Genomic DNA, 26,548 nt, shown 5'->3' with positions numbered 1-26,548 from the left:
AAAAAGGTAAGAAGAGGTTTTGATGTCATAAAAATATTTCCATCCTAGCATCTAACTGGATTTAGATGACATGGTCGAGGGCACAGGAAAGGCCCGAGTGAGAATGGGCACCAGGGAGGTGTGTGATGTTAAAATCCACAGGTGTACACAGACCCCTCCTCTAATTCCAAACAAGTGGTGTTAAGACAAAGCCTTTTAGGAAATGAGTGTTTTTTTTTTTTTGGTGTGTCTAATTTGGAAAATCTCTTGCTATGATAATAGTAGGACTAATTTTTCCCCCCTAGGATAAAACATTAATTAAATTCCTTAGGAAACTGTTCTTATCAAGAAATGGAGGCTCTGATCTTCGATTTTGCTCCGTTAACTTTAAAGTTCAATACATTTTTATTGAACCCACACAGACGTTAGTGCGGATTGCTTTTCACTAATTGGTCTATGGGGATCACAATGACAGTTTTGCTCTTCCTTTTGGACTTTTCAATTCTCCTTCAGAAAGTTCCTAAACTTTCTTAATAGTTATTAAATCAAAGAATGATTTCTAGAAATGAGGGGGTAAAAATCACTGGAGTTCTGGTTTGATCTCCCCCGGACTGGTGGAGGGGGACCACCTCCCCTGGAAACTCCTTCTCCCAGGAGACCACTCCCTGCTCTGTAGAGCAGGAGCCTTTCACTGAGTCCTTCACCCAACAGATGCACAGCTTTGCAATGAGCCCCTCTGATCTGTTCCCACTGTGACGTCCTCACTGAAGAGCAGGTTCAGGGCGCCTGCCAGGTGGCAGCAGAGAGCCCAGTGCCACAGGGACATGCTCACACTTCCCTCACTTCAGCTGAAGTTACACGCCACCTTGGTGCTTCACTTCTTGAGTCTAGCTGTATTTCATTTTAATCAACTGCAACTTTTCCATGTTTCAGTCAAGAAATGTCTTAGGACCCTGTGATAAAGGAACTTGAGTCCTGCTTACTGCCTAAAAAAACTGTCGGGGACACTCTCTGGTAGATAAAATATGTACCAACCCGTTGAAACCTACAGAATAGGAATTACCAGTTCAGAAGAAAATATCAGAATCACAAAATACACTCTTTTTTTTTGAAGAAATGGCCCCCAAAATACTCTTGATGACAAATGAAATATTTTATGAAAAAAGAACAAAGTTAGTGATAACTTGACTGATTCCGAGGAGCTGGGCTCTGTGCGAGCGTTGGAGAAATGGCTTGCTACGTTTGACCATCCCTAATCTGAAAATCCAAAATCTGAAATGCTCTGAAATCCCCACATTTTCAGCATAATGCTCCGAAAGTTTCAGATTTCAGAACGCTTTCAGATTTTGGATTTTTGGATTAAGGTTATCAACCAGGAAAGTCTGTGCAAATAATCCAAAGTGTAAAACTTCAGAAATCTGAGCTACTTCTGGTCTCAAGACTTTCAAATACCAGGCATCCTTAACCTGTATCATATATAGACTGAACAGTTGTACAGCATGTTATATATTCATACATATTATTATGCATTTTCATGGATTTACATCATATTTAATACTCTGCTTTATCTTGACTCCATTCATTCACTTATTCAGGGGGCCTTAAGATTGAACTGAGGGGTGCTCTGTCACAGAGCTACCTACCCAGGCTGTTTTTTTTTTTTAATTTTTTGATGCCAGCTCTGGCTAAGTCACCAAGGCTGGGGTCTGAGAACTTGTACTTCTCCTGTCTTAGTTTCTGTAGTCACTGAGATTACAGGTATCATCTTACCTTTTACCTACGTACTCAGACATGAAATAGTGAATTGTGTTTATCTGTTTGCATTCCTGATGACAAAAGTTTTAGGGAAAACTAAGTCTCTTCCCTCACCGAATCCTTAATGAACCACACACAGCCTTTGCTTCTACAACCACCATCCCATAGTAACCCTAGTTACAGTCAGCGTTGTGTCACATTCCCAATTGCTATGAATTGGTAACCAGATTTTCCTCAGACAGTCAAGTAGAGGCAGTTTTATGAAAGTTGGTGAGACATTTGTTTTAAACACCAATTTTGTTATCTTAGGCATTTTGCTCAATAGGGGAGATTATGTTTTGAATAATAGTTTTATAAAAAGGATTTTGAGCTCACCTGAATTTTGCCACGCAGGCATTTGAACTCATCTTCATTTTTTTTGCTCACAATATTTATGAGGGTACATGAAGTGAAGATGCCACATCAGCAGTTTAAAAAGTGGTTTTGTCTTTCACAGGCTAAAATAGGGCATAATCACGAATCCTATGACTTACTCGGCAGATCTGGTAAATTCGTGATATTTTCAGAAAATAAGTTTGCATGGACAATTGGTTGCTTTTTTACTCTTAAACTGCGAAGTTGTAGTCATCACAGTTAAAGAGCAATTGCTCTGAGCTGATGTGAGACCATGAATTCATCTCCCAAATGCTGTTCCCTGCCGAGGCCCCAAAGCTTTTTGGTCCTTGTTCTCCTCTGTCCTCCCCTGGGTACCTGCTCCCTGAGGCTTACAATGCATGACTATAATTATCAGGGTGAATGAGGTTATGTCCTTCCAGAATAAAGGATCTAGATCCATCTTATTGTTCATTTTAATAACTTAGAATTGATCACAGTAGAATTTATCAACACTTTTGAAGAAGTCTATCAGTAAGAAGAGTATTTTGACATATTCAATTTTATTACTTACCAGTACACACAGTAGCATAAATAAATGGCTAAGAATTTATATCAAAGAGCATGCCCTGTGTAACGAACTAATAAAATAAAACCAGAAGATACGGGTCTTTGCTCTATTTTGCTAGGATGGCTGGCCTGGCTTCACCCCTATATCTGCCTCCAAGCTTTCCTCAGTGTCATCACTGGCCCCACTACCAGCTCAGACTCAGGGAACACGTGTCCTAGGTGGGTTTCTCTGGGTCAGTCATGCACAGCAATTCTGTCCTTGGCTCCTTTTAATAAGAGGGAGATCATCTGAAATTTATAAATGATGCACAAAATTACAGTCAATATCCTAATCATTAAGGAGCAGAAGACACCCATGGTATAAAAATAAAATAATACAAATAAATCGTGTTCAAAAGGACAAACCTCCAATCTCAAAGGCAAACAAAAGAAAAAAGGAAAAGAGATACCAAATTGCTGTATCAAAATAGAAAGACCTTAGATCATCATTTTAATGTTTGTATTTATGGGGACAAGAAGGGCACTCTCTCAGCCCTGTTAGGAGGTGTATGAATCTGTATTACTTTCCTTCAAAGCAATTTACTGTACTGTAAAGAACATTTAAGTGTTCACATCCTTTGACCCAGCAGTTCTTTTTAAAAGGCTCCGTTAAGAACATAATCAGAGATTTGCACATTTTTGTTTTCACAGATGGTCAGTGTGACCTAATTTATTATAGTTCATTTTGGAAACATCTTAATGTTAAATTAATGATGGCTAGCCATATGTTTAGACCTCATATAGCCACTGGAAGCTCAATTATGAAGTATTCAAGAATTTCTTTTAAATATAATATAAAGTGAAAAACAGGATAAATATCTTTATTTGTATTCATTTAAATCTATACTAGATAGAAGTACACCAAAATATTAACAGCATTAATCTCCAGATGGAGATATTGTGAGTAATTTTAAGGTTTTCTTTTCCACTCCTCTATTGAAAGTTTGTATTAACTTTTGAAATCCTATAATTTAAGGAAGTAAAAACTCAATACTATGAAAATATGGTGATTTATTTTAAAAAAACTTAATGTGTTCAAACTTTTTTAGGTTATGAAAAGTGGTTTCTGTTCTTATCATACAAACCCCCAGATAAAGACCTGGCAGTATCCTGTGGCCTAAGGCACCCTATCCACAGAATGCTCTGCTTCCTTTCCTCTTTATGAAAAATAAAAATGATAAATTTCTTCATACTTTCTTTTCCTGTGGAAAAGAAACCTCAAGAAACATGGGGTACAATTTGCATCTAAGAATATTCACCAATATTTGTGAGAAGTTCTATTTTTAACAAATGTCAAGATTCAGGACTTTATCATTGTTATTAAAATTTTTTCTCCTTTGCTGGGAAAGGAACTTATGGCTCATGTATGCCTGGCAAGTACTCTACCACTGAGCTACACCTCTAGTTCCTTAAAATTTATTTTTAAAATAAACATTATGTTATATATATTTTTGTACAACATACTATTTTGAAATATGCACATGTTTTGGAATGAATAGATGGAACTAATTAACAAATTCTTATTTGTGTGTGTGTGTGTGTTGAAAACTTTTTTCACCACCAAAAAAGCTCCTTTGTGCCCCTTGAAGTGCATTCTAGCCACCCCTAGCGCAGGCACCATTGATTTGTTTTCTGCCAGAACAAATTAGTTTTGCCTATTATGAAATTTTCTACATATATGATCAAGCATATTGCTTAAAATATTTTTGAGATTCATTCTCATAGTGTTCCATTAGCAGGCAGCATCCTATTGTAGAACTACATTATCATCTGTCTATCCAGTCACTAATGGATGATCATTTGGGTTGTTTCCAGCTTTGCCTGTTATGAATACAGTTACCATAAACATCCAGATAAAAATGTTGTGTATGTTTTGGGGGGTTGGGTAGATAAATATCTAGAAGTAAAACTGTCATGTGGTACACATAAAAACTGCCAAACTATTTCTTGAAGTGGTGGGTTCCAGTAATTACTCCCGTTAGCAAGGAGAGATTAGAGTATTCCATCTCCACTTGACGTTTTTATTGTTTTTGTTTTCTCTTTGTAAGGGGGAGGATTAGTGGTGTCTATGGTTGTAATTTACAGTTTCTGATGGCTAATGATAGTGAGCATGTTTTCCTGTGTGCATTGTCTACCAGTCTAGCTTCTTTTCTAAACTGTCCGAATTTGGGGGCCTGTTTTATTAATGGATTATTTTTCTTCTTATTTTGGATTGTAAGAATTCTTTATGGGTCATGAGTATATAACTAAGTTGCTGTCAAATAAAGATTTTATGATTTTTCTCCAGCTCTGTCTCATCTTTTCTCTTATACTCTGAAGTATCTTGTGAAGAGCAGAAGTTTTTAATTTTGATGAAGCCTGACTTATTGATGCATTTTCTATACATTTGTTTTTCATTGTAATAATTATTCTTAACTTTGCCTTTAAAGATTACAAATATTTTCTTTCACAATAGCTGCCATTCTGACTGAAGTGAGATGAAATATTAGAGTAATTTTGATTTACATTTCTCTAATTGCTAGTACGATGAACATTTTTTCATATATTTGTTAGTTGTATATCATCTTCTGAGAAGTGTCTGTTCATGTCCTTGGTCCATTTATTGATTGGGTTATTTGTTTTTTGGTGTTTAGCTTTTTGAATTGTTTATATACCCTAGAGATTAGTGCTCTATCTGATGTGTGAGAGGTAAAGATTTGCTCCCAAGATGTAGGCTCTTTATTCACCTCACAGATTGTAGTACTTTTTGCTGAGAAGAAACTTTTTTAGTTTGAGTTCATCCCATTTATTATTCTTGATTTTAATACTTGTACCAAAGGAGTCTTATTAATGAAGTTGGGGCCTAATCCCATATGATGGAGATAGGGACTACTTTTTCTTCTGTTAGATGCAGGGTCTCTGGTTTTATTCCTAGGTCCTTGATCCATTTTGAGTTGAAGTCAGTATGGCAGCTATTATGAATACGAACAACAGTAAGTGTTGGCGAGGATGTGGGGGAAAAGGCACACTCATACATTGCTGATGGGACTACAAATTGGTGCAGCCAATATGGAAAGATTCTTGGAAAATTGGGAATGGAACCACTATTTGACCCAGCTACCCCTCTCCTCAGTCTATACCTAAAGGACTTAAAAACAGCATACTACAGGCACCCAGCTACATCAATGTTTATAGCAGCACAATTAACAATAGCTAAACTCTGGAACCAACCTAGATGCCCTTCAGTGGATGAATGTATAAAAAAAAATGGCATGTATTCACAATGGAATATTACTCAGCAATAAAAGAGAATAAAATCATGACATTTGCAGGTAAATGGATAGAGTTAGAGAAGATAATGCTAAGTAAAGTTAGAAAACCCCAAAAAATCAAATGCCGAATGTTTTCTTTGATATAAGGAGGCTGATTCATAGTGGGATAGGGAGGGGGAGCATGGGAGGAACAGACGAACTCTAGATAGGGTAGAGGGGTTGGAGGGGAAGGGAGGGGACATGGGATTAGAAATGATGGTGGAATGTGAGGATCATTATTATCCAAAGTACCTGTATGAAGACATGAATTGGTGTGAATATACTGTGTATACAACCATAGATATGAAAAACTGTGCTCTGTATGCGTAATATGAATTGTAATGCATCCTGCTGTCATATAAAAATAAAAAAGTACTTAAAAATAAATAAATAAATGGAGAAAAAATATTCCTGTATATTTCTTTGACAAGTTTACAATTTTAACTTTAATATTTAGGTGTATGTTCATTTGAGTTTTGGGGGGCTATTATGAGTTTTATGAGCAGTTTAGACTACTATAGGAAATATAATTAATTGAGTGGCTAATCAAGAGACATTTTATCATTTCACAGTCTGGAGGCTGAGAAGCTCAAGGTCAAGATTCCAGGAGGGTGGATTTTGCTGAGATTCTTCAGAGCTGGCAGACGGCTGCCTTCTCGCCACGTGTTCTTGTGGTGGAGGAAGGGAGTCAGCAAGCTTCTCTGGTATTTTTGTGAAAGTACGCTAAGCTCATGTGGCCTCCTGTTTATGACCTCACCTAATCTGGTTATCTCTGGAAGGCTCCTCTGCAGATGCCATGACACTGGGGGTCAGGGCTTCAACATTACATTGGGAGGACACAGGTCTGGCCATGGCAGCAAGGGGAAGGCTGGGGTTCACATTTCTCCTGTCCAGTTGTTTCAGCACTGTTTGTCTCCTTTTTACACGAGTTTATGTAGACTTAAAAATAAAGCAAAACAATAACAACAACAACAACAAAAAACCCCAATTAACCAGATATGTAGGTGTTGTTTTCCAAAGCAAACACAGATGAAGCTGCATGGAGCCATGGAGTCCTCCCCTAAGGGCCCCAATAACATGCTCAGCTGTCAGATGCAAAAGGCTTCAAACATAATTCATCAGTTCAGTACGGCAAGGTTGCCTAGGAAGGCATCATCACTCCACGGAAGGTGTCTGCTTTGGAACTTTTCACTATTTTCTGCTGATCATGAGGTTGATCCTTATGTTAATACTACACTATCTTTGTTATTATAGTTTGGTAGCAAGACTCTTAACCAGGTAGTGAAAAATCCTTTAATTATATTCTTCTTTTCAAAATTACCTTAGCTCTTCTAGATCTTAGGCAATTCCAAATGAATTTTGCAATCAGTTTGTCATTTATTTTAGAAAAGTCTGTTGAGATTTTTATTAGGGTTAAGGTGAATCTATAAATTAATTTAGAGAAGATTGCTCTCTTAACAAGATAGTTTTTCCAGTTCATGAGTGTATACATATTCCTATTTATTTTGCTCTACTTTCTCTAAGCTATATTTTACAGTTTTCCATGTAAAGTTTTTGCATATATTGTGTTAAGTCCAGCTGCGCATATTTCATAATTTGATGCCATTATAAGTAATGCATTTTTTTTTACTTTTAATTATTCATTGATAGCATAGAAAATATAATTGATTTTTATATATTTATATGCTACAACTATGCTCAATTCATATCTTAGCAGTGTTTCAAAATAAATTTGTTAGGTTTTTCCCTCAGTAGTCTCAGTGTACAGAAGTTTGATTTTCAGTGCTTTACAATTTGATTTCTGCAAACAGTAATATTAGAACATAAACAGATTTCAAAGAATTATGCATCATAAATTAGTAAATTCTAGGAGGGGTAGGGGTAGGAAAGATGGTGGAATGATATGAACATCATTGCCTTAGGTACATGTATGACTGCACGTGTGGTGTGATGCTACATTGTGTACAACCAGAAAAGTTGTGCTCCATTTGTGTACAATGATTCAAAATGCATTCTGCTTTCATGAATAACTAATTAGAACAAATACAAAAATTAGTAAATTCCCATGCTTCCTGCTGACCCTTCAATGCAGTAGGCCCCTACCAACCCGCAGGTGTGCCCCAGGTACCAGTTAGTACACAAACAGCTGTACAGTGTTTTCTCCAAAGTCTTGTTGCACTGGTGCCATTTTTTCTAATGGGCCTTGCAGTCTGGACTCGTGGCCAGTCACACTGATTTCCCTTCCTGGAACAGAGTTGGTAATTCTTTCTCTGGCATTTAAACACAAGCTTCTCCCAAGCATTGTGCTGAGCTGCTTCTCCCATTTCCTGTGGCATTAGCTTTGCCTCAGGATGTGCCACAGCAGAGTTCTCCATGACCAGGTCTCTTCAGACTGAGCCAGAAGCTGCTCTCAGGAATGAGAAACAGGCAAATGGTGATTTCTGAGGGAGAGTTGATACTCAAGAGGCTCACACACCTGTCATGTGGCAATGCTGTGGACTGTGTGTGGCTTTGCCTGCACCAACTCACTGGCTTCTCTGATCATAGCTAGAGGTAGGTATTTAAATTCTGCTAACACAAAAGAATAAATGCAGTGCCAGAGGGGTCAAATGCCCCAGATAAAACTGGTAGGTGACAGTGCTGTGGTCTAAACCTAACTCACTCTGATTCCCAGGGCGTGTAGATATGTGGGTGTCCGGGTTAAGTTTTAGATATTAAGATATTCATTGTTTAAGAAGTTATTCTGGCAAACAACAAAAACTACAAAACAAATACTAGGCCAAGAAAACAAAAACAGTTGGAGATTATGGACCTAATCTATTTCAATGTATTTTTTTTCATGTAAGTTACAGAAAATCATTGAGAGCATAAAATTTGGTGTTTTGGTTGAGAATATTAATTTTAAAACATACAAAGCCAGTTTATTCCCCTTAAAGGCTTTGAAGAAATAAGAAATTTGAAAAAATAAAAAAAAATAAGGAGAAAAAATGGCAATGAGTATTTATTTGTGATATTTCATTGCAGATAATTAACGGGACAACATTCTTTCACTCCATGGTCATTCTTTCTTCATTTCTCACCTATAAAATTGATCTCCTTTTGTCATTTCCTGAGGAAATGAATGTGAAATCCATATGCATATTCATTTCATGGGTCAATAACCTAAGTAAAAATTAAGTCATTAGACTATCTTTTGTTAAAAAATTTGCAAACTTATGTGTATAATAGTAGTGGTACAGCCAGTAAATTTTAAACTACTATGCTTACATTAATTTCACCCATTTTTGAGTCTAAATATTGTCTTTGGGCATAGGAGAATCCTTACTGGGTGAAATGCCTGCCAGAGAAAATATCAGTTGTATTATACACGTAATTCCAGCTGAGCACCCTCAAACACCATGTGATTCAGATTGTGACAGTAGGATGAATAATAGCACATTCCCCAGACCTATCAATCCTCTTCCAACGCAGCTGCATTATGCTGTTTCTTAAAATAACTAAACAGAATGGCTTCTAAAGCACTCTTCACAAACTCGCCCAGATCTATCAGCCAAGCAATTCTTAAACTTTTTGTTATCATGATGTTATTTTTTCATAATTTCCCAATTTGTGCATCCCATATTCATCATGAAGAAATTTATTTCACTCATATAATAACCTGATATGTATTGATCACTTACTGTAAAATGAGGCTATGGTGCTAGGAACTAAGGTATTTTATAGGACACTTTATAGGGCATACTGAGTTCTTTACTTCCTGGAACTTATAAACTAACCTCTGAGTTTGTCAAAATAAAGTCATTTAATGCATTTAAATGGGAATCAAGGGCTTCAGAATTTTGAAATAGCCTTTGAGATATACCAAAAATGACATAGCAGGGTTTGAAATCATCGCCGACTAACAGTCTTTTCAACTATAAAATTCCAGAATGAAAGAAGTTATGCATTTTTATTTTTCTTACCAAGGTAATGTCTTAAATTCTGCAGAAGGTGGTAACAGATATCTACAATTACCATATGCTCAATTTTCCCTGGTGCCATTTGTTTTGAGATATAAACTAAATTATTTTTTGCAGTGCTTACATAGCTAGTGAGTCACACCGATTGTGTATTAAACACTTCATATTACAAAGGTGAAATTCAGTAAGTTCTTGCCAATTATAATAAATAGCACTTTTCTTGCAGGATATCCATGATATCAACTTAGATTCTGTGAAGAAGCAGAGAGAAGTGCCTTTTAGACAGAGATTCCAATTAGCTTTTGCCCTTAGTTTTCTGTTGCGATTTCATCCTAACCGTAGAAAATGCATGCAATGAAAATTTATACAATGAGAGCAAAGGAGTTAATGGTTAAGAGTATTTTAATGAGCTCCTATTTTCACATTCACAGGAGGAGGAGGTGTTTTGAAAGGTGTATCCCTGTCACCAGGGAATGTGGTGGTGCTTTCTGAAGTGTGGAGGCAAAGAGGTATACAAATGAACATGGTCCTCTTGTGAACACTTTGATCCCTTGCCACTTAATTTCTCCATGCTTTGTTTCTTTGCAGAGCGGTTCAATGTTTATCTCATGCCTACACCAAATTTGGATATTTATGGAGAATGCACAATGCAGATAACCCATGAGAATATCTATCTCTGGGACATCCACAACGCCAAGGTCAAACTGGTGATGTGGCCTCTCAGCTCACTGAGGAGATATGGTCAGGACTCCACGTGGTTCACCTTTGAGTCGGGAAGGTAAGCTCTAGTGCAAAGACCAAGAGTAGTAGGGATGTGATAAACTCCTGAGGGAAAACTCTATCCACTGTTGCCAGAGATGACCACTGCCTTTATAAAGAGTAGAAGGTAACACTAAATTTCTTCCAATTCTCATCGATAATCTGAATAAAATTTATTAAGTGTATGGCAAGATAATTACCCCATTTAAAATAATTTCAGTCACTTCCACTAAACCTCAAACTATTTTAATGATGCAATATATTTCCAATATTATAATAATTCTCATTTTTTTATATATCTTCATGCTATAGGATTCCCGTTAAATTCCCTGCGCTCTTTTGGTGGATATCATGTAAGCACACAATATTGAATAGTATTTTCATAAAATCATTTAAATATTGCTTTCCAGGCTTGTGACAAGTATACTGTAACTTCACCCAGATGTTTATGTTGATAATATTAGTAATTAAGTATAATATTAACTCAGAATGACTGAATAAATGTTGGCAAATCCATAATTTATGAAATGTACAACTCAGATTTCACACTGAGCATATCAAGCAAATAGTTTGTTTCTTCATCCTACTCTGTGCTTGGGATCCACACGTACAAATGCTTGATCATTAAGCACAGATGTAGATATAGACATGAGCCACAACCAACCAAATTGTGTCTTTCTGCTGCGACCCCTATGCTATTGTTATCACACACCCGATATAAGACTCGAGTTTGAGGATTCTGTGTAAGGTAAAGATGTTCAATGCGTCAGTCTGCACAGTGGGGACTGACTTATCACAACTTAAAATGAATCCTTGGTCCTAAAGGTAACAATCAGTGAGGTTCCGTTGCCTTGAAATGGCAATTTTAAGTTGTAATCTTCTTCTTACAAAACTAAATATTTATTCAAGTCATATGTCTTCTAAAGGAGACAAACAAAAGGAAAACCCAAGTAGTAGTAACTTTATGAGTCTGGAGCACTTTTGCACAGAGGAAACGCTGAACCCTCCACCTGCTGATCTCCCTGAAGATCCTTGGATCCTGTTTATCCAGCAGCTGTGAGTTCGCCAAACTCTGCCCCTGTCTGCATGGGTACTGAGAGTGTAGTGGTAATGACGTTCCAGATAACGACGAGAAATAAAAACTCTCAAAACAAAATAAGTATTTTTAGATATGTAAACTATGTTAAAATCATGATTATGAAAAAGATATGATGTCTTTTAAAGATTCAAGAACCTAAAATCTATGGTGCACTTTTTACTGGCCGAAGGAAGTATGTATATAACTGAACTGCAATTTTGTTTGTTCTCTCTCAGTTAATGCTACTTCCAAGACCCCCTCTTCATCTCCCCCGTGCCTGTCTCCTGGATACACCAATCTTCCTTTTCTTGCACACAAAAATAAAAAAAACATTAATGATGATGATGCTAATAAGAATGATTTTATCTGTCCCATCATTTCAACAGACTAGTACTCAGGGCTTTTAAAAACAAGCATTTTTGGGTTTTGTAAAGAATTTTCACTCCATGACAACATTTTCACTCAATGACCCCTGGTAATCATAGCCAGAGTTTAATATTTAAAAGAAAATAGAACAGGTGAAAATACAACCTTGACTGTGAGTGCCATTCAAGGGAATGGCTTGTGAAACATCAGCCAGGGTGGAGAACCCAGCAGCACCATCACATTGTCACTGAAACATCCATGTGCTCAAATATCAGCAGATAAAAACCAATAATAACCAACCATGGAAGAGTCAGAAGAATCATACTGTATGGACATAGCGAACGAGTCAACTTGGTGCAATTCATCCCTGCAAGGCTCTACATGTCAAAATCACAGAGGTCCACCTTTACAAGCCAAGGGTGATTGGAGGATGGGCCCTGGGGGAGCCCTCCCAGGGCAGGCAAGCTCTGGGGGTGCACTGGTGAGGTCTACCTGGGGGACCATCCCCTTGTTTGCTTTCTGCTTTCCCTGTCTCCAAGCTTTGAAACCAACATGTCACCTGTTCCTGTTAACTGGGTTAGAAAGTCAGTTTCAAACTCTCCAGTCTCCCCTTTGATGCTCTTTCTTGTAACTTTGGAAAGAAATTATCATAAGAAATATTATTTTCAATTGTCAGATGTTCAAAATTCATTCTGCTCCAATGGTTAATTTCTAAGGATTTCAAATTCAACTAAAAAGTGGACTATAATTAAATCCAGTATAAAATCAGGCACATCAAGGGGAGGGTGGCACATCAGATTAACATGTGCACGTCACTGGATTCCATTATGATGAGGAAGGAAGCTCTCTGCCTTTGTCAGGAATAAATTATTTACTTCTTCTATAAAGTCTATGTGTGCTTTGAGAAAATTCATTGAAGTTTTTATTGGAAAGAAAGACCATTTCAAAACTGAGTGGTTAAAATGGGCTTCATTTTAATGAATATTTTTTTTAAAAGTATACCTATCTAAAATGTGTCTAACAGACATGCATTTTTAAAAATTTAAGAACTTGCATTTGTTTTTAACTGCCTCGAATCCTGGCTTTCAGAGTCTGGTGTGCACCAAGATGACCTACAAGTTGGTTTGAACACAGTATTGGCCCACCTCCGCCCTGCCCTTATCGTTTCTGATACAGCAGGTGTGGGTTGGAGCCAGGTAATTTACATTTCTATTTATTTCCAGGAGATGAGGAAGTTGCTGTTCTGGGAATCACACTTTGAGAAATTTTGATTTGTGAAACTCCTTTTAAAATATGGCCAGGGAAATAGCAATGTTAGAGAAGTCAATACATTTCAAAAGCTTTGCTGTGCTCTACTAGGACAAACCAGCACATTTCCTCAAACATATTCTCTAATATTTGTTCACCTAAATTAATTCAATCTCAACTGATTCATGACTGACTAAAAAGTGATAAAAGTGATCTCATGCATTGTAAGGAATGGAAAGAGAGAAGATCTTAAAGACAGTTTATAATTTACTAAGATTAGTATATTCCAAGCAATTTTTCTTTTATTATGATTAAGAACAACAGAAAATCCTAATAAAAAAAGATCAGAAAGCCCACTGCCAAATAGCCAAAAGAACTGGAAAAGAAACTAATTGTCTAAATAGTGACAATTTTCTGAAACATGAGTAAAAACTCTACAAATATTATGAAGAAATCAGTTTTTTGAAAAAGTTGTGTAAAGCACATGTCAGATTAAAATGTGTGTATTTCTACTCAGTATAAAATTATAGAGCTAAAAGTATCTCCAACACATTGCCCATGAATTTGTATTTATTAAGACATAGGGTCACATGTCAGGGATACATGAGAAAGCACCGTTTTATTTTAGATATCTGAGACGACAAGCAAGGTGAAATACTTATCACTTTGTGCTATGGTGCACTAGTATTGAATCTGAGATTTTTTTACACTGGGGCTGGATTAAGAAAACCAAGGGCCTGCACCATGTCCCTAGAAGGCTGGAGACGTGGCAGTAGGTCACATCTGGAGAAGTGTACAGAGAACATTACAAACTGGGGCGTGGCCACACAGAAAGGACAGAGATCAGTCAAAGGAGGGAAGCTGTTCAGGAAAAATCGTCCTGGTAAACGGTCAGTGGGCCACCAGGCAGAGAATGGGAACTGGGGGGTCATCCATCCAGAGAGGCACCAAAAACCCCCTAGGAGTTGGGGAGTTTTTGACTGGTTTAGGGCAGGAATCAATCCTAGCTGTTGGTCAGCCTGCTGGTGGGGCACGTGGAGCATGTAGCTGCAGTGAGAAGAGCAAGGGATCAGAGATGTGGGTTTCAGAAGCGAAGTGATACACCATCCAGTGAGCAGAAATCCAGTGGCAAAGAGCAGAACAGTGATGAGCCCTCTGAACTGTTCACTTTAGAAGCCATGGGTTTGAGGATTAGGTCAAGAGAAAACTCAGAAACAAGTAGCTCAGGAGTACAACTGAATATCTGGACGCTAAGAGGTTCATAGGTACCCCAGCTCATCAAGTTTCCCACAGGGATGGGTTAGATCCAACCATGACTTAGCTAGGTGGGAGACGTGAACTTATACTTTTATGTTCTCCTCCTCTTAAAACTGAACTATTTAGAGGGAATGCTTTCAGTTTCTCTCAGTTTAGAATGATGTTGGCCTTGGGTTTGTCATATACAGCTTTTACAACGTTGAGGTATGGTCTTTCTATCTCTATTTTTTCTAGTGTTTAGACAGGAATAGATGCAGTATTTTGCCAAATGATTTTTTTTCTGCACCTAATCAGATGATCATGAGATTCTTGTCTTTAAGTCTATTGATATGGTGAATTATATACATTGATTTCTGTGTGTTGAAAACAACCTTGCATCCCTGGGATGAAGCCCACTTGATGATGGTGCACTATCTTTTTAATATGTTTTTGTATGCAATTTGCCAGTATTTTGTTAAGAAATTTTGCATCTATGTTCATCAAGGATATTGGTCTGAAGTTTCCTTCCTTGCTGTGTCTTTGTCTGGCTCTAGTATCAGGGTGATGTAAGATTCATAGAATGTGTTTGGAAGAGTCCCCTCCTTTTCTATTTCATGGAATAATTTGACGAGGATTGGTGTTAGTTTTTCTTTAAAAGTCTGCTAGAAGTCAGCTGAGAATCCACCTGGTCCTGGGTTGCCCACTTTCACCACTACTATTCAACATGGTCCTTGAATCTCTAGCCAGAGCAATTAGGCAAACGATATGAAAGGGATATAAATAGGAAAAGAAGAGCTAAAGCTATCTCTGTTTGCCAACAACATGATTCTATATTAGAGGACCTTCTCCAAAAAAACTCCACCAGAAAATTTCTATAACTCAAATGTGAATTCAGCAAATTAGCAGGATACAAAATTAACACTCATAAATCAATTGTGTTCCTGTACTCCAATGATGAATTAGCTGAACAACAAATTAGGAAAACCATCCCGTTCACAATAGCTTAAAAAGGAAAGAAAAAAAGAAATAAAGGAAAAAGGAAGAAAGAAAAAAAGAAAAAAAACTTGGGAATCAATCTAACAAAAAAGGTGAAAGACTTCTACAATGAAAATTACAGAACAATAAACAAAATAATTGAGAAAGACATTAGAAGAAAGAAAGACCTCCCAGTTAGAACTAATATTGTCGAAATGGTCATATTACCCAAAGCACTGTACAGATTCAATGAAATTCCCATAAAAATTCCAAAAATATTCTTTGTAGAAATAAAAAAGTCAGTCATGAAATTTATTTGTAAAAATCAGAAACCCAGAATAGCCAAAACAATCCTTAGAAAAGCCAAGCAGGATGCAACACAAACTTTATACTACAGAGCTACACTAACAAAAACAGCATATGATTGGCACCCAAATAGGCAAGAAGACCCATGGAACAGAATAGAAGGCACAGAGACAAACCCACAAGAAGTTCAGTTACTTCATACCAGACAAAGGCATAAATAGACATTGGAGAAAAGACAGCCTCTTCAACAAATGGTGCTGGAAAAACTGGAAACCCATATAGAGCAGAATGAAATTTAACCTCTATCTCTCACCTGCACAAAACTCAACTCAAAAAGTGTTGAAGACCTGGGTATCAGACCAGAGACCCCTCACCTACGAGATGAAAATGTAGGCCTAACTCCCCAACATATCGGCTTAGGAACTGACTTCCTTAACAAAACTCCTTCAGTGCAAGAAGTAAAATTTTAAAACAAAATCACTAAATGGGACAGCATGGAACTAAAAAGCTTTTTCACAGCAAAGCAAACAATCAAGAGCATGAAGAAAGAGCCTGCAGAATGGGAGAAAAATCTTTGCTACCTACACGTCATGGTGTTAAGTTCTAGAATATACAAAGAACCCAAATATCTTAACACTACCCCCCTACCCCTGCAATAACCTAATTAATAAATGGGCAAAGGAACTAAACACACACTCCTCAAAAGAAGAGACAGGAATGTCAACAAGTACCTGAAAAAATGTTCAACATCTCTAGCAATTAGAGAAAGGCAAATTAAAACTACACTGAGATTTCACCTCACTCCAGTCTGAATGGCAATTATCAAGAATTCAAGTAACAATAAATGGGGGCAAGGATACGGGAAAAGGTTCACTCATACTTGCTGGTGGGACTGCAAATTGGTGCAATCACTCTAGAAAGCAGTATGATTCCTTAAAAAAATCTGTGATGGAACCACCACTTGACCCAGTTATCTCACTCCTTTATATATATTCAAAGGATTTAAAATCAGTGTACTACAGTGATACAGCCACATAAATGTTTATAGTAGCCCAATTCACAACAGCCAAGCCATGGAACCAACCTAGGTGCCTGTCAGTACACAAATGGATAAAGAAAATGTGGTATATATATACACAACGGAGTGCTACTCAGCCATGAAGAAGAATAACTTCATGACATTGGCCAGGAAATGGCTGGATCTGGAGACTCTCATGATTAGTGAAATAAGCTAGTCCCCGAAAGCCAAAGGTTGGATGTTTTCCCTCATATTTGGAAGATTACCCACAATAAGGAGGCGGGTGGTGAGGGGAAGAATAGAAGTTCAGTAGATTAGACTATGGGGAATGGAGAGAAGGGAGAGGGGATAGGAAAAGGAAAGACAGTGGAATGAATCTGACATAATATATGTGTAGAAAAAAATCACATCATGTACATCGACAAGAATGGGATCCTAATTAGAATAAGATATATTCCATGCTTATATGCTTATAAAATTATATCAAAATGGATTCTACTGTCTTGCATAAATAGAAAGAATCAATAAATACATTTTAAAAAAATACCTAAACATTGCTTAGAAGTACAAGTCCAACAAAAACAAGGGCATTCTTCAGATTTGTGAAAACACAATGGTCTATTTAGGCTTTGAACAATTCCTCATGTAAAAATTTACCTGTGTTTTCCATTCTGCCTGATTATCTGAATTTCAATTCCAGGGTCTTCCATACCAAGGAGGTTTAAATATTTGTTAACATTCATTGATTAAAATATTTAGACATTAGTAGTTGAATAATTTGAATAAAATTAAGAATCACATACATTTTTATGTAAATTATAAATATTATCTAAATTAGTTATGAAATGAATAATACACGTATGTATTTGGATGCTGCTTAAGCTTTTGAATATCATACAGTTTTTTTTTTCAACTTGTGATTTCATAAGCAAAACTCACTCTGTATACAACTATGTGGTCAAAATAATTTTTTAAGATTTTACTGGGATATTCAGAGGGCTAGAGCATTCAAACAAAAAACTTATTCAAAGTCTTATGTGATTAAAAAATCCATAGTTTATGGAAGGTTTCATCTAAGTCAAACTTGTTGCTGTGGTTAGTTCATTAAACCTCTCTGTGTGGTGTAATTTAGGAAAAAGGCTTATTTTCCTTCCACCACTGCTCCTGGCGAGCTTCCTCCTCCTGTCCCTGGCCTTCTCTGGGTGGTGCCTTGGTAGTTGATCCACTTGTCAGTCATCTTCATGTGGCGGAAAGTCCAGGGGTGTATCTTGGACTCACTGCCTCATCTAAAGTGAAGTCCTCCTCTGTTCCCAGGTCAGACCTGTCACCGAGGATCCAGCAGCAAGAAGATAAGCTCTTTTTCACTTGCTCAGTCACCTCCTTTCCTTCACAGCTCCCCATGTTTGCTCTTGGCTTCTCCAGGGTGAGAAGAACCAGAGGAAAAGGGGTCAAATCTTTCTCACAGGCTGGCACTGTTGGAAGTTCCCTCTTGGTTGGTGAATTCCCGTAAGGAAGCTGGCATTCAAATCCGTTTTGCAAACAGAAAAAATTCTCTGTGTGGGGTGTATTGGACGTTCCTAAGAACCATCACCTACACCACCTGCTTCCTGAGGAAGGTGCCATACACTCCTCCACTACTATTTTCTGCTCCACACCTCCATCCTATTTTTATTTTTTTTTTAGTTATAGATGGACACAATACCTTTATTTTGTTTGTTTACTTTTATGTGTGCTGAGGACCGAACCCAGTGCCTCATATGTGCTAGGCGAGCTCTCTACCACTGAGCCACAACCCCAGCCTCCTCCATCCTATTTTTGCTGGAGATTCTTCTCATAGTCCTGGTGTGGCTATCTTCAAGATGACTCAAGTCCAGCCAAATACAAGGGATCTATTTGGTCCACAGGAAAACTCACCCCTCACTGTCCACCAAATGTTGAAGTGTGTCTGGGCCAGTGGTGACCAGTTCTGCACACTTGGTTATCATGAACAGCCTCAGCCCCCCTCCTGCAGGCTGACCTCAGCTCTATTATGGTGAGACCTTTACACCTCCAAACTTTCAGGTGCTTCCTGAAACTCTCTCGCACACGGTAGGACCACGTGTCTACAGTATGGTGAGGAAAGGATCCGTCTCACTCCTGACAAACAGCCAAAATTCTGTGACTAGTTCCCTGGGTCCTCCTTTCTTCCAGCATGAGAGGAACAAGTTCCCTCTCCCTTCTGCACTTTTATTATGAAATGTCATTAAAGAATCCTCTTTAACCAATACTCTAGGATTTTTCTTGGTACTGTTCACCCATTATTCAAAGCTTTATGGCCACAGAACATTTCTGAGACAAGAAGAAAGTCTCATTCTGGACTCTGTATTTAACAATTGTCATACACCATTGGAAAATGTGAAGTTTGGGAAAGACTACAAAATTTACAATTTACTAAGTGTTATCTAGTCAAAAGATCAGAAACATCAATCAAATATGAAATATCAATGAATGATCCCAGAAGAGATCTGGTATTTGAAAAGAAACTGACCCTGTTTCAGATTTATTATGGAATACTCATCTTGGAATCTAGGCTCATCTTGGTACACTCCTTATCCCATTTATTTATGAAATACTCAAGGAACTGTTCACAGGGATCCATTGTGCACAGGAGATAATGAGACACTTCAAGATCATTCTGTTTTGTACATTCTTATTTCCAAAGTTTCTGTCCTACAGGGATATCACAGTGGTCACTTCTAAATTCCAGCAGCTTGAGAAATGGAGCTAGGTTGGGAAAGCATATGTCTCACATTTAGTAGCATCCTGAAATCAGTGTAATGTAACCGAACCACCAGAAAACACACAATTTGTGACTGTCAAAATTTGTGGAACTCTTCAGAAACTGTGACTCCATTTCTACTCAAACTGAAAATCGGTAAATTTCTTTTATTATTCTGTGACAATGTAGTAAATTGCCATCTGCTCAGTGCATATGGCCACTGTGGATCTGGACACTTGGATTTCTGGAATCCATTAGCAGCACTTAAAAATCACAGCAATTTTTTTTAATCCCTCAGCAATTTCTTTTTTTTTCTTTACAAAAACTGTTTACTGCATTTTATGTGCATTTCTAAATAAACCATGCTCATTGAAGTAAATATAGAAAATTATTTAAAAGTAAAAAATTCAACTATTATTACTCCTTGTAGAGATAAATCCTGTTACAGTGTACTTATATATAAAAATATACTTCTGCAATTATTATTATATTAAATATAATGTTTTTAACTTTGTATACTGAAATTGTTATAAACATTTTCAGATGTGAGTAAATATTCCTTGGGGATAAAATTTTCAATAAATGTGTAACATTCCACTTTATAGTTGTGCTATAATTTATTTAATAATGACTATTTGATTAATGTTGAAGTTAAGCCAATTTTGTCTAATATAAATTAAAAAGCAGTGAAATAACTTTCAGTTAAATTTGTTGAATAATTCATTCTTTTTGTGTTGGTTCATAAGGCTTATTTTATTGTTCATAAATTTTAGATAGTTTTTAATATACTAGATTATTACATATATTGGCTATTAAAATCTGATTCATTGGACCTAATGCTATAAACTCTTTAAAAAATTTCATATTGCCAGATTGCTTTTCAGAAATTCCTTACCAACACATACTCCAAATCTAGTCATGTGCATGTCTTTTGACAGATTAAAAAAACAAAACAAAACAAAACAATTCTGCTTTTTCCTCTTGTTGATTGTGAGAATTCTGCATACTTGGTATACTCCTTATCCCATTTATTTAAAATATTCAATCTCAGATTTTCACTAATTTTATGTTATTTAAGTTCAAAGGTGGAAAATAGATTTACTTTTTTTACTTTTTGCAATAAGTCCTTCACAATGAAAGATTCAGCTATACTGTAACGTTTGATGAAATGAATCTCATGTGAAATGCTCTTTTAGTTTTGACCAATGTGTATCAGGACACGGAAGATTCAGGACACCTCCAAAAGTCCCCTTCTGCCACCTCGCCTCCAGTGCCCTCAGAAGCAGGCGCTGATCTGATTTCTAGCACCATAGGTTATTTTTGTCGATTTAGCAGGTTCTTGTGACTGTAATATCCAGTTTCCATCTGTAGCTTTCCTTTCTTATTTATTTCACTTAAAAATTTTTGATGATGCTTTTTGATGAACATAAGTTTGAATTTTGATGAACTTCAACTTATTTCTTTTTATAATTTGTGTTTTCAGCATTTTATTTGAGAAATCTTTGTATATCCTTAGGTTGCACCCATCTTAAACTGTTTGAGTATGGTGTGATGAGCAGTCCAGATTTATTATTCCAATGCAAATATCCAGTCACTCTAGAACACTTTATTAAACACATTTCACTTTTCTCTCAAAAAGCACTAATGTACTTTTGAAAAAGGGCTTTAGTGTCCTTATCAAAAAATGATTTGTCCATGTATATGTGCATTGGTTTATTTTCCTATTATGTTCCATTGATGTCTTGATGCTGTCACTGGTAGAAAGTCCTAAAATTAGGAAGGGTGCTCATTTTGACTCCTTTTCAAGATTGTTTGGATAGCATTTGCTCTGTGTGACAGCATTGGTCCTTTACCTTCCAAAGTCATTTAAAATTACCTTGTCAAACACCAAAAATAATGTCTGGCTTCTGTGACTTTTATGGAGATTGTATTGAATCTATAGATTAATTTGGAAAAGACTAACATTTAATAAAATTGGGTATTCCTCTCATGAACATAGTTTATCCCTCTATTTTATTTTATTTTTTTAGATCTTTCATAATTTCTCTCAGCAATTTTTAGTTTTCAGTGTAGAATCTGGTGCATACCTTGATACTTTATCCCTAAATATGTGATAGATTTTTGATGGTTTTGTAAATGGTATTTTATTCATTCATTTTGTAATTTTTTATTGTATAAATGAATATATAAAATATGAACATCCATAATTTTTTTAACATTACCTGTGTCCTATAGTATTGCTGAATTCCCTTTTTAGTTGTGGTTGTTTTCTGACAAATCTTTAGGTTTTCCATGTAACACTCCTAGATTATTCTTCTTTATAATTTTTATGATTTTACTTAATTTTCTTATCATTTTATGCAGATCAGGACTCTCAGTAGACTATTTCTCATGTGTAGTGAGAGAACATAACTTTGTCTTATTCCCAATCTCATGGGGAAAACATTCAATATTTAATTCACAAGAGTGAGATTTTGTGGAGGTTTTTATCAATGTCCTTCATTATTTAAGAAAATCCCCTTATATTACTAGGCTTTTGAGAGTTTTTTTCATGAGATAATGTTGCATTTCATCAAATGCCTTTTTTAGAAAAATTATGGTAATTATATAATTTTCTCCCTTAATCTATTAAAACAATGAAATATTTCTGGAAATTTTGTATTAATGGGATATGACAAAATTGAACTACAGTGCATTTTTTTTTAAAGTATGACCCTCCATTTTATTTTCTAATATTTTAAGCAGGGATTTGTGTGTGGATATTCATGGAAGAAATGTGTCTGCATTTTTTAAAATTTGCTTATATTGTCTACTTTGGATACCTGTCTGTTAGTGACCTCATGAGTGGGCTGTGGAGTCGTTCCTTCTCTATTTATTGAAAAATTTTCATAGTATTGGTATTATTTCTTCTTTGAATGTTTGATAAATTTCAACAGTGCAAATATAGGAACTGGTGTTTATGTATGGGAATATGTATGACAATTTAAATTTATTTCATGCATAGCACTCTTTAGATTTTCTGTTTCTTCTTGGATCAGGTTGGGTAATTTGAATCTATTGAATGGTATAAAATTAGGCTATTTTATTCCATTCTGATGAAAGCTATGCTTTAATAAAAAGAACGATTCCTTCAAATTTACCATTAACTGAATGCTTTGTATATATTACCTGTTTTATTTCATATGGTCCCTAAGCTATTTCCTTTGTTATCTCTTATTTTCATCTAGTGAATGGCAGACATGTAAATGAAATATTAGATTTTATTTTTGAAAACAAAGATCAGAGATGATGTTTTGCATATTCCTTTATGGCAGATGGGAAATTTAGATAATTTTCCCCTACTTTTTCCTCCCCAAATTTAACATTTCTTATTATCTGAGCCCTTGAAATGATATTTTTGATATTAATATCTTAAGCTTTCTCAAACTGGAAAAATATACAGCTTTACAAAATGTATTAAACTAAAAGGCTGAAAATTAATGATCTAAATATCCATCTTAAAGAGATCTGAAAAAGAGCCAGCAATTACCATAGAGTAACTAGAGTGAAGTGATTAGTAATGGTGCTTAAAGAGCAGAAATTAATGCAATGCGGACATATATGCATTCCTCTTCCAGGGTGGCTGTAGCAAAGTGCCATGGCTGGCTGGCTTGAACACAGACATTTGTCCTTCTTAGAGTTCTGGGGGCTGCGAGACCTGGATCAGATGCCAGCAGGGTTGATCTCTTTTGAGAACTCCCTCCTTGCTTTGCAGATACTGTCTCCTTTCTGTCTCCACAAGATCTCCTCTGTGTGTGACCTACCCTGCGGACATCAGTTATATTGGACTGGACACACACAGGGAATCTCATTTCACCTAACTACCCCTTGGGGTCCAGCCTCCTGGTACCTTCACATAAGAGGTGATGGAGATTAGGGTTTCAACATCTGAATTTTGAAGGTGACAAAATTCAATCTATAGCGATACTAAAAGGAGTTGAACATATAGGCAAATATTTGGTGGTACAGATTAGGGGGAAAAAGCAACAAATAAAAAGAAATTAAGGAAGGCATATTATTCCAGTATTAAAAAGTCAATACAATGAAATGAGAGTTGAATTTTAAGTCAATGACTGTGAAACCACTCAAGAAATGCATAATTTTTTTCAGTCACTGGTAGATTTTTTTTTAAGCTAATTGTAATTGACAGTCTGTTAACCTTGGTTTTCAGTCTTTAGTGAAGAGGAGAGTTACTGGAGTTGAAAAATATGTGTCTGGACCCTACTGCCAGAGATAGATACCTACTTTATAGGTATGAGTGGGGCTGGAATTCTCTTGTTTAGCTCACTGATGTGTATGCCATCAGGTGTTCACAGGTATCTGGAGAAATACTGACTGGGTTTTGTTTTTTGTTTTGTTTTGTTTTTTGCTAGCATTTGTGCCTGTTTTCATAAGCTGAATTGGAAGCTGGCTGAAATTACGTCACAGATGTCAGCAGAGGAAAGGAGGCCGTCTTACCTGCTTTTAATGTACCTGTATTGTTTTGAAATCCCTTCACTCTGCTTTCCTGTGCTATGTCACCTTCTGCTCTGAGGTAGTACCTGGGGACATGCAGGAGCTTGGGTACCCGCTCCAGGTCAGACTCAACTCGCAACAGTGCAGTTCGTCTTGAACCTTCTTACATCTTGCTGGGCTCCATTAATACCCTCTACCAATTGTCCTGTCTTTCATCAAAACCAGTAGGGAAAATCCAATTCTAGCCTTCTCCTTTTAAATACACCTCTAGGGCTGGGGTTGTGGCTCAGCAGTAGAGCACTTGCTTAGCATGCATGAGGCCCTGAGTTCAATCCGCAGCACCACATAAAGATAAATTAATAAAGATATTGTGTCCAACTTAAAAAAAAAGTCAAATACAAAAATAAAGACACCTCTAATTTATGTGAGGAGATATGAGTCTATGTCACTCCCCACTCAACTTTCCAGGGACAGAGGAAGGACAAGGCGTCTACTTCTTACTTTCTATAAGACTCTCTTTTTGAAGTCATTTTTCTCCTTGTAGTTCACAGCATGGAGAAAGCGGCACTTCTGGAATGATTTTTCCCCTGGAAAGCTTTTTCCTTCACATTGCTAAGAATGTTTTCAGAATCTGCATCTTTATTTTTTCTGTTGGTATAGGGGATTTTGCCAGGCAAGTTAAGCAGCATCTTTGGATGCTTCAAAATACTCCTTTAAGAGTATGTGTCATTTTATACCAATATGGTTAGACAAATGGACCATCTGGGTTTGGCCCTGTGGTAAGGAAACACTACAGAACATCTTTGGTTCCCCTGAAGCCCCTATTGCAAAGTAGAGGCAAAAACAGACAGAGCTTTGACTTTCATTCCATTGTAATACACACTGAAAAGCAAGTAAGAAAAGTGGTGGTTACTTGCTAAATTATATTCAAAGTTTGTGTAAATCAATTAATGAAATTGAAAATAGTACAACACAAAGCTGGGCAAAATAGCTATGACTCCTTCAAGATTCTGTGCTTCATTCTTCCTGCCAGGCTGGCTGTGCCTACAGTCCCTTTGAGCTCACTGGCTATCTTAGCCTTCCTTGTTTCATGGAACTTGAATTCCACAGGATATTCATATGCACCATGTGAGAGGATTTCTCAAGAACTCTACTAATGTTTACTGTAACCATCATACAGGTTGGTTTTTGTTTCCTAGGGCCACGGCAACAAAGTATCCAACATAGATGCTGTAAAACAATAATGGAAAGTTATCGCTTAATAGCCTGGGAAGCCAGAAGTCTAAGTCAAGGTGTAGTAGGGTCGTCTCTCTGATGTTCCATCTTTTCTAGTCTCTGGTGTTTGCAGGAAGTTATTGGGTCCTGGGCCTGTTGAAGATCACCACTCCATCCACATGGCTGTCTCCTCATGTGTCCTCCTTGTGCACATCTGTCTGTCAGTGTCCTAAATTCCCCTTATTGAGTTAGGACTCATGCTAATGTCCCTGCTTGAACTCGGTTGCCTTTTTCCAGATACAGCCACATGCTGCGTACCCAGAGCTGAAACTTCAGCATGTCCCTTTGGGTAGGAGACACGGCTCAGCCCATAGCATGCCATCGCCACTCTGCTATTGTCATCACAGCTGTTTCCTGGGACTTGCTGTGGCAATACTAGCGCTTGTGGGCAGCATTTAGAACTCAGTCCACTTCTTTCCCTGTGTAAGTTGGTTTTGCTCTGTGTCTCCCTATGGACAAAATGATAATCCTGAAAACTCACTCGTTATAAAGAACATGTATGAGCGTCAAGATCATTTTTGAGGAAATGGGAAAAATCTGGGAAAAATGGGAAAAACTGGGAAAAAGCCCTTAAATGGATATTTATTGTTACTGTTGCCACTGTCCTCTCATGAACCAGTGGCCATCTTCCATGAGTAAGGTCCTGCCAATGTTAGTTTTAATCACTGGTAGACATTAAGAATTTCAGATTTGTCTGAGGAAGCTATTTTGAGGATTAAAAAGTAATTTTAAAAAAGAAGAGGATAATCTACATTGATAAGAATAAATCGTAACTGTACCATGGCACTTTTTTTTGGACATGTATTTTATCATAGCTTAGAAAGCAGCTTAGCATCATTGCTATTTATATCCCTCAATCATTCATTTCTTTCTTCCTCTAGGTGATGCATTTTTACCTCTTTAATGGCTTCACAGGTGAGCTCTGCTGCGCTTATTGACTTTGGGCTTGGACACAGGACCTGTTTGGCCAATGCAATATCAGTGGACATGAAAGATGCAGAGGATGAAGTTAAGTTGCAAGTTTGGTCTTGCTCTCTTGCATCAGTTATTAATTGTTTTGAGACATGCTTT

Source organism: Callospermophilus lateralis, unplaced genomic scaffold (genome assembly GCF_048772815.1).
Source record: "Callospermophilus lateralis isolate mCalLat2 unplaced genomic scaffold, mCalLat2.hap1 Scaffold_98, whole genome shotgun sequence".
Classification (NCBI taxonomy): Eukaryota; Metazoa; Chordata; class Mammalia; order Rodentia; family Sciuridae; genus Callospermophilus; species Callospermophilus lateralis.
Note: the sequence above shows the minus strand (reverse complement) of the source record.